Source organism: Macaca thibetana, chromosome 7, assembly GCF_024542745.1.
Source record: "Macaca thibetana thibetana isolate TM-01 chromosome 7, ASM2454274v1, whole genome shotgun sequence".
In the NCBI taxonomy this organism is placed as follows: domain Eukaryota; kingdom Metazoa; phylum Chordata; class Mammalia; order Primates; family Cercopithecidae; genus Macaca; species Macaca thibetana.
Window position 1 is genome coordinate 125,373,306 of NC_065584.1, and position 12,102 is coordinate 125,385,407.

The window sequence follows — 12,102 nt, forward strand, 5'->3', positions numbered from 1 at the left end:
GACAGTGGCTCCCACCTCCCCATTCCCAGGCTAGAAAAGGCCACCAGACTAAACCAAGGTGGTGTGGATGCTCCATCTCTTGACTAGGACCCACAGAGCTCTCCGTAGGTCCCCTCGCCGCAGCTCTCCCAGCCTCTCCCCGTGGGTCCACAGGATCAGCAGCCCCAGCCCTCCGCCCCACGTGGCCTGCTGCATTCCGGGAAAGGGGTGGAAGTGATTCACTGGGGGAACTGTGACTGTCCCTTCCTCGGGCGGGGATGCGCCTGCGAGGTTCCAGTGGCCTTCCCTGGGCGGCTGCGCCGTCTCTCGCGCCTAGGGCACCCCGAGCCCCGCGCGGCGGCGGAAGGGGCAGGTGCGCCTGGCCGCCTGGGTCAGCCCTCCACCTGCCGCCGCCGCGCCCCGCAGCTCCCGCGGCTCCCCGCCCCCCGCGCTCTTTGTTACAGCCCGACTTCCTGTTTGCGGCAGCGGACCCGGCTCACTTCCCGGGCCGGGAAGCCGCCGAAGGCCGAGAGCTTCTCGGAGGCTCCCCCGCCCGCTCGGCTCCGCCTCCTGCCTCCCCAATCTCGCCCGGGCCTGGGAGCCCGCGCCGGGCCGCGGCCGCGGGAAGCGGAGCCGCGGGCCAGCAGGCGGGCAGGCGGGCTGGACCGCGAGGGCGCTGCTTCCCGGCACTAGAGGGCGCTGCGCGCCTGTCGGGGCTGCGGGCGGGAGGGGCCGTCGACCCCGGGAGGCTCTCTGGGGCCCCCCTTCTCCGTCCCGGGCCGATGAGACTAAGGCGGCAGGGGGCGGCCAGACGCCCGAGCTCCCTCCGGGCTCCGAGCCCCTAAGCTGAACGGGTAACCTGGGGAGAACCCAGTGCCGGGCTTTTCCCCAAATATTCTCACAGTGTCCAGGGGAGCAAGCCCTTTCCCCTGGCCCCGCCGTCGCAGCAGCCAGCCCCCCTCGCAACCCCACAGGCCTCCGGCCATCCTGGTCCAGAGACATCCTCAAGGGAAGGGAATGGCGTCGAGCAGGACCAGTCACCGGTTTCGGTTATGGGGCTGGAGCTCCCTTCCAGCGCCACCCCTCATTACCGGGTGCTCTGGGACAAGTCCATCTACTTCATTCCTTCAGCACTGATTAGCACTGGAAGCAGGACTTGCTGTCTGCTCATGGCCGCTAACCATCTAGCTGCTTATCCTTAACCTCTCTGCGGGTAATGCCTGTTAGGCGTTGCTAGGGGGTTGAAATGAGGATGTATGGAAGCATTTGTGAGCAGTGTTGTAACCTCTGCTGGTGGGTTCATCCTCCTCAAGTATCTCTAAGTGAGCCACTTTCTGAGCTCCCCCTGCCCCGGCCCTCATCAGCAGGGTGGGACCTAGGGAGGTTGGGGTCTGGCAGGATAGTCCCAGTGTTAGCAGCGGCCAGTCCGTGGGGGTCTGCAGCAACCTCAGTTCTTGCCTCCTCAGAAGAAAGAATTGCACCGACGGGCATAAGGCAGAAGGAGAGACTGAGGCAAATTTTAGAGCAGGAGTGAAAGTGTATTACAGAGTATTAGAGCAGGAACAAAAGGAAGTAAAGTACACTTGGAAGAGGGTCAAGTGGGCGACTTGAGAGATTCAAGTGCGCGTTTGACCTCTGACTTGGGGTTTTCTATGTTGGCGTGCTTCCGGAGCCTTGCATCCCTTCTCCCTGACTCTTCCCTGAGGATGGGCGGTCCGCGTGCCCGAGGCCTGCCAGCTCTTGGGAGGGGTCGCGTGTGCAGTGTGCTTACTGGATTGTGCACATGCTCACTTGAGGCATTTTTCCCTCACTGCTCGAGGATTCCTAGAGGAAGGTCAGATACCAGTTGAGCTCCGCCATTTTGCCTCCTAGTGTACTCGCTTGAACCCACTTGCCCTACTCCTGAGATCTTATCGGGAAGCTGCTGATCAGTTTCAGGTATTTCTCTCTATTGAGAGACTGCCTTTCCCTGGTGCGGGCTGCAACAATTGTTATTTTAGAGAGACAGGGTAACAGCCACCTGACCATCACCTGATGGTTGCCTGAGATTCCTGGTGGGGGTCGAGCGTCCTCTCCTGTGCTGCTCATGCCTGTCTACCTACTGTGACACCAGCAGTAGCCCTAGGACCAAGTAAAGCAGCTGAGATCACAGGTTTCTGTCACCATCGCTTCCGTGTGCCCCTGCCTTCCAGGAGCATCACTAATCTAGGTCAACCTCCTCTGATGTAGGTCGGGGTAGAAGGGAGGCCCTTGCTGTGGGAAGGGACAGCAGGACCCCCAGGTCCTCAAGAGTCACCTTCCCTTTGGAGATCTGCCACAAGTGACTTTTTGCCACCTTTCCCTGGCCTCTGGGACATGGTACCCCTTAACACTCTGGTCAAGAGTGGGCTCAACTTACTTACTTCATCCACAAAGTTTCTCTGAGGCCAGGGCACAGGGCCCAAGAATCCAAGTGAGTCTACAGCCAGACCCTCATGATGGTAACTAGCATCACAGGAATCCGGATTTAGCAACAGGTCGGCTCTGGCCCAGAAGCGCCCTGTGTCATGGCACCCCCTGTAGGGCAGAGCCACAGCCCTGCCAGGCATGGCTAGCCTGTCTGTCTCTAGTGACCCCTCCTCCTGGTGGGGCTTGGGGTTTTGCACATCGGCACTGGCCATTTGACTTGTTGGAGGATTGCTGTCCCTTTCCCACAGTGGCAGGTGTTGGGGCAAGGCTCATGGTACTAAGCCCAGTCTGTTCAGTTTCACTCCTCTACCAGCAACTCCCTTCCTCAGCGCTTCCTCTTCTGTCTCTGGTAGAAGAGATCTGAAAGGTCCTGGACATTCTCCATTCTGTTAGCAGTGGGCCCTGGGGAAGAAGGAATCCCAGCTGCTCTCCTTCATTGAAAGGGCTTCACTGCCTTGGCTCCCTGTGGGCCACAGAATGTACAGCACCAGCCAGGCCCCTTGTGAGCACCCTGACTTCTCCACATGGCCGGTTTTCTGAGGCTTTTTTTCTAGAGCCAGGTCCCACCACACCACAGCATTTCCATGAGATCTGAGGCTCACCCCAACCCTGTGGATCTTTGCAGCCCTGGCACCCCACTGAAATGCTCCGCACTACAGCTTCTCCTCAGCCCTGCAACTGGTTGCTTCCTGTCCCCACAAATTGTACTTTTCTCTCTCCTTGGAATTGGGAGCACCACCCACCAGTCCTCTATTGGAACCTCAGCTTCTTTCCTTCCAGGTAGATGAGGACTGAGCTCTGGATAACTGGAACACCAGCCACCCCACAGGTGCCCGGTCAGCCGGACCTCTCCACCTCCTTGGAGGCTAGAAAATGGGCAGGAAGCCAGGTTTTTCCACCATCCCAGGCACCCTTTTGCCAGGATATGAGTGAATCTCTACAGTCCCTGCTTTCGTGGACCAAGGGCCAAGCAGCCTTCCCCCCTTGGCCATGGGTTTGGTTGGCACACCCTGCAGAACAGCTGCCTGGGACTATCTCTCCCTCTTCTGAGGTGGACTGTATGCAGGGACCCTCTACTTCATCTGCCCCTCCTTTGGCCAGAATGTCGGTGGGACCTAGGTCCTCTTTGCACAAGACCTGAAGACCTGCGGACACACTTACCTTTCAGAGGTCCGTGGGAGGTTATGGTTCCTCATAGATGCTGGATTATTTACTAATTTATTTATTTTAGCACCTTCACTCCATGCATACACAGAAAATCTCTCTTGGCTCAAGCAACTGTTTGTTCTGTCAATAGGATGTTTGTTCTGCTAATAGTGTGCTTGGGTGAGACCATTACCCATTCTGTCTTTTAGAAACATGCCTTGGCTGGGCACGATGGCTCACACCTATAATCCCAGCACTTTGGGAGGCCAAGGCAGATGGATCGCTTGAGCCCAGGAGTTCAAGACCAGCCTGGGTAACATGGGGAGACCCCATCTCTACAAAAATGCAAAACAATTAGCCGGGTGTTGTGGGATGCACCTGTAGTCCCAGCTACTCGGTAGGCTGAGGTGAGAGGAGTGCTTGAGCCTGGGTGGCGGAGGCTGCAGTGAGCTGAGATTGTGCCATTGCACTCCAGCCTGGGTGACAGAGCTAGATCCTGTCTCAAAAACAAACAAAAAAATTAGCTGGGCATGGTGGTGCATACCTGCAGGTCTCAGCCACTTGGGAGGCTGAAGTGGGAGGATCAGTTGAACCCAGGAGGTCAAGGCGCAGTGAGCCATGATCATGCCACTACACTCCGACCTGGAGGACAGAGTGAGACCCTGTCTCGAACAAACAAAAAACACGGCCAGTGCAGTGGCTCACACCTGTAATCCCATCACTTTGGGAGGCCAAGGTGGACGGATCGCTTGAACTCAGGAGTTTGAGACCAGCCTGGGAAACATGACAAAACAACAACAACAACAAAAAATTAGCTGGACAGTGGCAGGTGCCTGTAGTCCCAGCTACTCAGGAGGCTGAGATGGGAGAATCACTTGAGCCTGGGAGGTCAAGGCTGCAGTGAGCCGAGATTGAGACACTTCACTTGCCTGGATGACACAGCGAGACCCTGTCTCAAAAAAAAACACCCCACATTCCTTTGGCACCCTACTTGCCAGAACAGTCTGTGAATTGCATGGCAAGGATGGAGAGTGAGATAGCTGGAGATGTCCTCTACTGATCCTAAAATGCTTACCTTGATCACTTCCTCCTGACCCACTTCGTTCTTCTGCGCTATTTCAGAATGAGAGGTTCACTATGGCTCTGCCCTGGATGAAATGGAAAGTGAAATTGTCTGAAGTAAAGACAATAAGAAGTCACCATTTGTTGAGTGTTTCTGTGTGACAGGTACTGCCTACGGTATTATTTCTTTCAATCCTTTTCAGGCCCTGCAAGGTCAATGCTATTACTTATTCCCTCTTTACAGTTGAGAAAACCAAGAACTAAAGACACCATGCCTAGCGTCACTCAGCTGGTACATGGTGGAACTGAGCTCAAATATGAGCAAGCTGAACTTAGAGGCAGTGTCTGGGAAAGCTTTTCTTTTCTTCTTCTTCTTTTTGTTTTTTGTTATGATCACAGAGAGGCCACATTTTTAAAACTGACAACTGAATCTCTACATACATACAGTTTTGCCCACATTATAAGTGGCTCAACAATCATATCAATGATGCAGACTCATGAAAGTTTACATAAAACTGCTGCTCTAGGTTTTGGTGCATTTTCTCTCTCTCTCTCTTTTTTTTTTTTTTTGAGATGGAGTTTCGCTCTGCTGCCCAGGCTGGAGTGCAATGGCACGATCTCGGCTCACTGCAACTTCCGCCTCCCAGGTTCAAGTGATTCTCCTGCCTAGGCCTCCTGATTAGCTAGCTGGGATTACAGGTGCCTGCCACCATGCCCAGCTAATTTTTGTATTTTTAGTAGAGACGGGATTTCAACATATTGGCCAGGCTGGTCTCAAACTCCTGACCTCAGTGATCGGCCTGCCTCGGCCTCCCAAAGTGCTGGGATTACAGGCGTGAGCCACCACACCCAGCGGTTTTGGTGCATTTTTGTGCCAGCTACTTTAGTAGGTAAAACAAACATCATGAACTCAGCTACTTGAATCCATGAGAACCAGCTTTCAAAAAAGCATGCGGAAAGTGTATGCATAGTGGGTTTTAAGAAAAGGCCCCATGTTCTCTTTCACAATTAGGACCACATTCCAAAAGCATAATTATAGGTTGCTACAGTGTCTTCTCTGCTACAAACCATTGTTTCAAAGGTTAAAGAAACAAGAAGGTAATTCACATAAAAGTGTTTTAAAATATTTTTCCTATTCAAAATAAAATAAAAATATATGATCTCCATAAAATTTTACTTATATGTATATGTATGTATATATACATATGTGCGTGCGTGCATGTGTGTGTATGTGTATATCTATATGTGTGTGTGTATATATATTATTTATTTATTTATTTTGAGATGGAGTCTCACTCTGTTGTCCAGGCCGGAGTGCAGTAGAGTGATCTCAGCTCATTGCAGTCTGCACCTCCCGGGTTCAAGCAATTCTTGTGTCTCAGCCTCTTCAGTAGCTGGGATTACAGGTGTGCGCCACCACACCTAGCTAATTTTTGTTTTTTTGTATTTTTAGTAGAGACAGGGTTTCACCATGTTGGCCAGGCTGGTCTCAAACTCCTGGCCTCAAGTGATCACCTGCCTCGGCCTCCCAAAGTGCTGGGATGACAGGTGTGAGCCACCGCGCCCAGCTGATCTCCATAAAATTATAAAGAGATTATATCAAAATGTTGACCAGACAAGCCAGACCATTTGCCTTCACTAATTGCCTTGGAGGGCAGAGCACATGTGTCATCTACAAGGAAGGGGAGATGGGGGTAGAGTTCCCGCTCTCCCCACGCCTGTGGAGTAGGGGCAGACAGGAGCCCTTTGGCTTCCGTGGGGTTTTGCTTCCTTGTGTACAGAATTGAGGGAGGTGGGCTAGATGGCTTTTAAGAGACCCCTCAACTGAAAGTCAGCTTGAGATCCCTTCTTTGAGCAGACATATAGGGTGGCCAAAGAAATGCATTAAAAAACAGATGGATGAAGTCTTTCTCACCTTTCGATACCATCACTCAGAAGTATTCTGTATTATAGTTCAAGGAAATCTTTGCCTGGTACTATTAAAGGGTACGCAATGAGGCATCTGACAATGACATTTTTTATAAAAAAGAAAAAACAACAACAAAAAGCAAGTTTTGATAAAAATGTAAACAGGCTATGCTAAGTTTGGGTGGAAAAACAATGCACCACCATGTTACTACCAGCAGTCAGGACGTCCTGTCTCTGAATTGTAGGAGCCTCCAGTCTGGTTGGGAGAAATGCTGAGGGAGGTGCATGTTCAGGCCATCCAACAGAGACCTGATGAGTGCACACTGCTCAGGATATGGAGAAACAGGGGCCCAGGAAGACAACTTTAATGAAACTGGTTCAAAACAAAGGATGCAAGAGAGTCAGATGATCCAAAGAGAGTGATGGCTTCTCATTTTCTGTCCCTTACAGAGACTACAAATATCATTTCTTCTGGAATCTAATACATTTCCAAAATGCATCAATTATATTTTCCTCATGAGGCAGGCACACATTAAGCATGTGACAGTCATATGAATTATTTGTGAGCCCCAGGGCTTCCAGGAGCTTTCTTGGAGCTTATGGTCAGAGGCGTCCTGAGATTTCAAATAGTAAAGCTTTCTCCATGGCCACATGTTCCTTTGATGTTTGGGTTATTGAACACAAACTCACTGGATAATTTGTCTTCAGCATAGACTATTTCTGTTCCTAAAAGTGTTCGTTGTGCTTTCTTTTTGATTAACACTCTGACTCCATCTTGAGTAACTTCTTCATTGAAATCTCCTTTGTCTTCGTTTATTCTAGAATATAAGAAAGGTCATTACAGGCCCTGGTTCAGACACCAACTTTTACACCTAATGCTCAGGCTTATCTTGAAGAAGTTATTTTATCTTGTTTACTGCGGAAGGTGTCAGACTGCGGGTGGCCCTCGTGGGCTGCAGCTTCCTGTTGCTCACAGCCCGGACAGTCCTCCGGACTAAGGAAGCCAAAGTCTTTGTCATCCAGGTACCCAGGTGCTTCAGGCCTGAGCTCGGCGGCCTCAGCCTCTTCTTTGGACACAGCAGGCCCATTGATGCCACCAGTTCTGGCACACGGCGCACTCAGGCCTCTGGGAAGGTTTTTCATCCTTCAGGAATCAGTAGCATTATAAGGCAACTTCATCCTTTAGCGTATAAATTAGCATCATTCCCTAGCTCCTAAAACAGCCTTCCCTTGTTTCAGATAAACATGCTGACTAACACCAGGAGGTGATGCCAATCTCTGGTAAGAGAAGACAGAAGGAACAGATCCTCAGGAGATGAGAGGTAGCCACCCGGAGGGGAACAATAAGGAAACAGTTAATTTGGGAAATATCTAAAAAAGGAAACCACCACGTGCACATCACGTGCACATCACGTGCCACTCTGCAAGGTGGAGGTGATGCCTGGGCCCATAGCCTCTCATGAGCTGGCACCTCTGTGGGCATGACATCAGCAGCCCCCTCCTGGGGGGCGTTAGAAGGAAAGACGGGAAGGGTGTGCTGTTGAAGTTACAGAGAGGAACCAGCTAAGCGAGTGGTTTGCTGCCTGGGAGTGTCCCGCGGGGAGGAAAAGACACAGATGTTGTTGGCAAGAATAAGCAAGGAATGGGGACAGCCAAGACATGTTCCCAGGAAGGTGTTGCAGATCCCCTGGGCCAACTTCTGTGGAGATTCCTATTTTGAGGGTTGAGGTTGAACTTGTGTTATGTGGGACATGGGATATAGCCCTGGCCTTTTCCAAGCAACAGCCTCACTTATTCTACCTATATTTGTGGAGAATCTTCCGCGTGCCTGACTTGTGTTGGTTCTCTTGGGCCTTCAGCGATGAACCATGCTCTCGGGAAGCGCTCAGGTGAGTGACAGGCAGGACACAAATGATTCCCAGCCAGGAGGCTCTGGAGCTGGCCCAGCTGCCTTCAGACCCAGGCTCCACTACTTTCTGGTATGTCACCAACAGGGCTTACCTAGCTTTCCTGCATGCTCATCTGTGAAATGATATTTACCTCACAAAGTAGTGAAGAAACGTGTAATTAGAATGGATGATGTAAAGGCGTTTAGCAATTGCCTGGCACATGGTATGCACGTAATAAATGAGTGTTTCTGTTGTAAGCACAAGTTGGAAGGGGCAGATCAGTAAACTGCAGTGGCGTAAAGTGTTGTGGGAACATAGAAGAGGGAATGTCTGACTCTGCCAGGAGCAAGATCAGGTTATTGAAGACATTGCCAAATGAGTTATGAAACACTGGGACTTTGGTCAGGGTGGGAGGAGGTCTGAGAACGGGCATCATGAGACTGTTCCCTAAATGTTTCAGGTATGCTATCTATCCCTCCCCCACCAGAAAACCACTAATGACTCTATAAAAGTAACTTTTTTTTTTTTTATAGACAGGATCTTGCTCTGTTGCCCACGTTGGAGAGCAGTGGCACAATCACAGCTCACTGCAGCCTTGACCTCCTGGGCTCAAGCAGCCCTCCTGCCTCAGCCTCCTGAGCAGCTGGGACCACAGGTGCATGTCGCTAAGCCGGGCTAATTTTTAAAAATTTTTTGTATGGCCGGGCGCGGTGGCTCAAGCCTGTAATCCCAGCACTTTGGGAGGCCGAGACGGGCGGATCACGAGGTCAGGAGATCGACACCATCCTGGCTAACACGGTGAAACCCCGTCTCTACTAAAAAATACAAAAATCTAGCTGGGCGAGGTGGCGAGCGCCTGTAGTCCCAGCTACTCGGGAGGCTGAGGCCGGAGAATGGCGTGAACCCGGGAGGCGGAGGTTGCAGTGAGCTGAGATCCGGCCACTGCACTCCAGCCTGGGCGACAGAGCGAGACTCCATCTCAAAAAAAAAAAAAAAAAAAAAAAAAATTTTTTGTAGAGATGAGGTTTCATTATGTTTTCCAGGTTGGTCTCAAACTCCTGAGCTCAAGCGATCTTCCTGCTTGGCCTCCCAAAGTGCTGGGATTATAGGTGTGAACCACGACGCCCAGCAAAAATTAACTTATTATTATTTAAACATTACTTTCCATAAAACTTGGAAAACAAAGGAGAGAACTGCTCACAATCCCAACACACTGGTATTTGCTGCTTCCCTATCTTTATTGTTACTGTTTTTAACAATAGTACATATGAAAATTTATATTTTGCATTTTTGCCTTAATATGCACTCATACACATTTTTACTACATTGTTTGTTTTTTTCCTGAGACGAAGTCTTGCTCTGTTGCCCAGGCTGGACTGCAATGGTGCAATCTTGGCTCACTGCAACCTCCGCCTCCTGGGTTGAAGCAATTCTCCTGCCTCAGCCTCCCGAGTAACTGGGATTTCAGGCACCCGCCACCGTGCCCGGCTAATTTTTTTTGTATTTTTAGTAGGGACGGGGTTTCACCGTGTTGCCCAGGCTGGTCTCGAACTCCTGAGCTCAGGCATTCTGCCCACCTTGGCCTCCCACAGTGTTAAGATTACAGGCGTGAGCCACTGCACCCGGCCCGACATACATAATTGTTTCTAATGTCTGCACAAATTCAATGGACTATATCATATTTATGCAACTAATTATTGCTGGGTATTTAGGTTGTTTGTGTGTGTGTGTGTGTGTGCATGTACATTTTTCCGTCATATGAATGGTAAATTGACATAATTTCCTTAAACATTTAGCTAATTTTGGATATTTAAGTAGTTTTTTTCTTGTTTTTGCTATAATAAGTAATGGCCGGGAGTGGTGGCTCACGTTTGTAATCCCAGCACTTTGGCAGGCCGAGGTGGGCAGATCACAGCCAGGAGTTTGAGATCAGCCTGGCCAATATGGCGAAACCCCGTGTCTACTAAAAATACAAAAATTACCCGGGCGTGGTGGCAGGTGCCTGTAGTTCCAGGTACTCAGGAGGCTGAGGCAAGAGAATCGCTTGAACCTGGGAAGCGGAGGTTGCAGTGAGCTGAGATTGTGCCACTGCACTCCAGCCTGGGCAACAGAGGGAGACTCTGCCTCAAAAAAAAAAAAGTAACAATGCATTGAAAATATTCAGGCATATGTCTTTTCCCGTATTTTGAATAATTTCCTGAAGGAGTATTGGGTCAAAGGGCAGGGATATTTTATGATTCTTGATTTGTATCACCAAGCTGCTTTCTCAAAGGGTTGTTTGTGAAAGATACTTCAACAATGTGTGGATACCAGTTTCCCACTTCCCGGCCTACAACCCATAGCTGGTGAATGGAGAAGAGGACATTCTTCTAAGAAGCTACCAACAAAGGAGGTGCTCACATGAACTAAAGTGGACAGGATAGAAGAGAAGAGGGAGAGTGAATGTGGGGAATGGAGAGAAAGTGAAAAAAAAGGAATAACCAGAAAGGACCATGTGCCTCTCTCTCTCTCTCTCTCTCTCTCTCTCTCTCTCTATATATATATATATATATATATATATATATATATATATATATTTTTTTTTTTCCTGGTTGGAAAAGTAATTCATGCTCCTTGTAAAAATCCAGACTTTTGGCAGGGCGCGGTGGCTCACACCTGTAATCGGATCACGAGGTCAGGAGATCGAGACCATCCTGGGTAACACAGTGAAACCCCATCTCTACTAAAAATACAAAAACTTAGCTGGGCATGTTGGTGGACCCCTGTAGTCCTAGCTACTCGGGAGGCTGAGGCAGGAGAATGGTGTGAACCGGAGAGGCAGAGCTTGCAGTGAGCTGAGATTGGGCCACTGCACTCCAGCCTGGGCAACAGAGTGAGACTCCATCTCAAAGGAAAAAAAAAATCCAGACTTTTTCATTAATGTTTAAGTTTGATACTGAAAGTCCTCCTCTGGTGCCAGCCTCTGCTAACAGTTTAGATATATTCTTCCAGATTATTTCTTACACGAATACTTTTTGTTTTAAAGAAATAGCTTCGTACTATACACACTGCTGTGCAACTTTCCCTCTTACGTTTGCGACACCTTGGGAATGAATATGTGAAGTGTGCAGATCACGTTTAGTTTAAATATTGAATTAGAATCGAATGAGAAGCCATGTTGCACATTTCCCCTGCCAGCCATCTCCTGGTCAGTTCGGAGAGAAGGCCTTCAGCTGTCTCTGTTTCCCTTTTACAGTCAGCGACATCCCCAGAGGGCAGTCCCTTGCTGCTGTTTAGGGGGTCAACCCCAGTAGGCCTGTGGACTCGGCTGGGAGGCTAGAAGCCAAGGGCGAAGACCAGTAGCTGGCCATAGCCTTGTGAGGACCTCACTGGGCCCTCCTTGCCCGCTGCTCCTGGGACCTTGTGCCTAAGGATTAATCATTGCTGCAAAATCTCACGTCCAGGAAGAACTAAACCCATCGCCTTGGGGGCAAGACTAGCCTGGCTTTTGCATCTTTATACCCTTTATAGCCCAAATGACTGCCGGCCCATCCAAGCGCTCTAACAGGCTCTTCCTCGAGCCTACCCGGGCTCAAGGGGTCCCACACCTGGTCAGGGGCGTAGCCCTCATGTGAGGTCTGTAAGTTTCAGGCGCCTGGCCTACCTAACTCAGTCCCGCAGTCTCTGCAGA

General features: G+C 50.2%; 1 protein-coding gene and 1 pseudogene across 1 annotated transcript in view; both read right to left on the minus strand.

The window, feature by feature from the left end:
- Nucleotides 1–12,102, minus strand: part of DNAJC17 (DnaJ heat shock protein family (Hsp40) member C17) — a 248,318-nt gene that overhangs the window by 190,177 nt on the left and 46,039 nt on the right. The gene's annotated exons all lie outside the window — the stretch shown is intronic.
- On the minus strand, nt 7,166–7,631 carry LOC126959280 (iron-sulfur cluster assembly 1 homolog, mitochondrial-like; annotated as a pseudogene).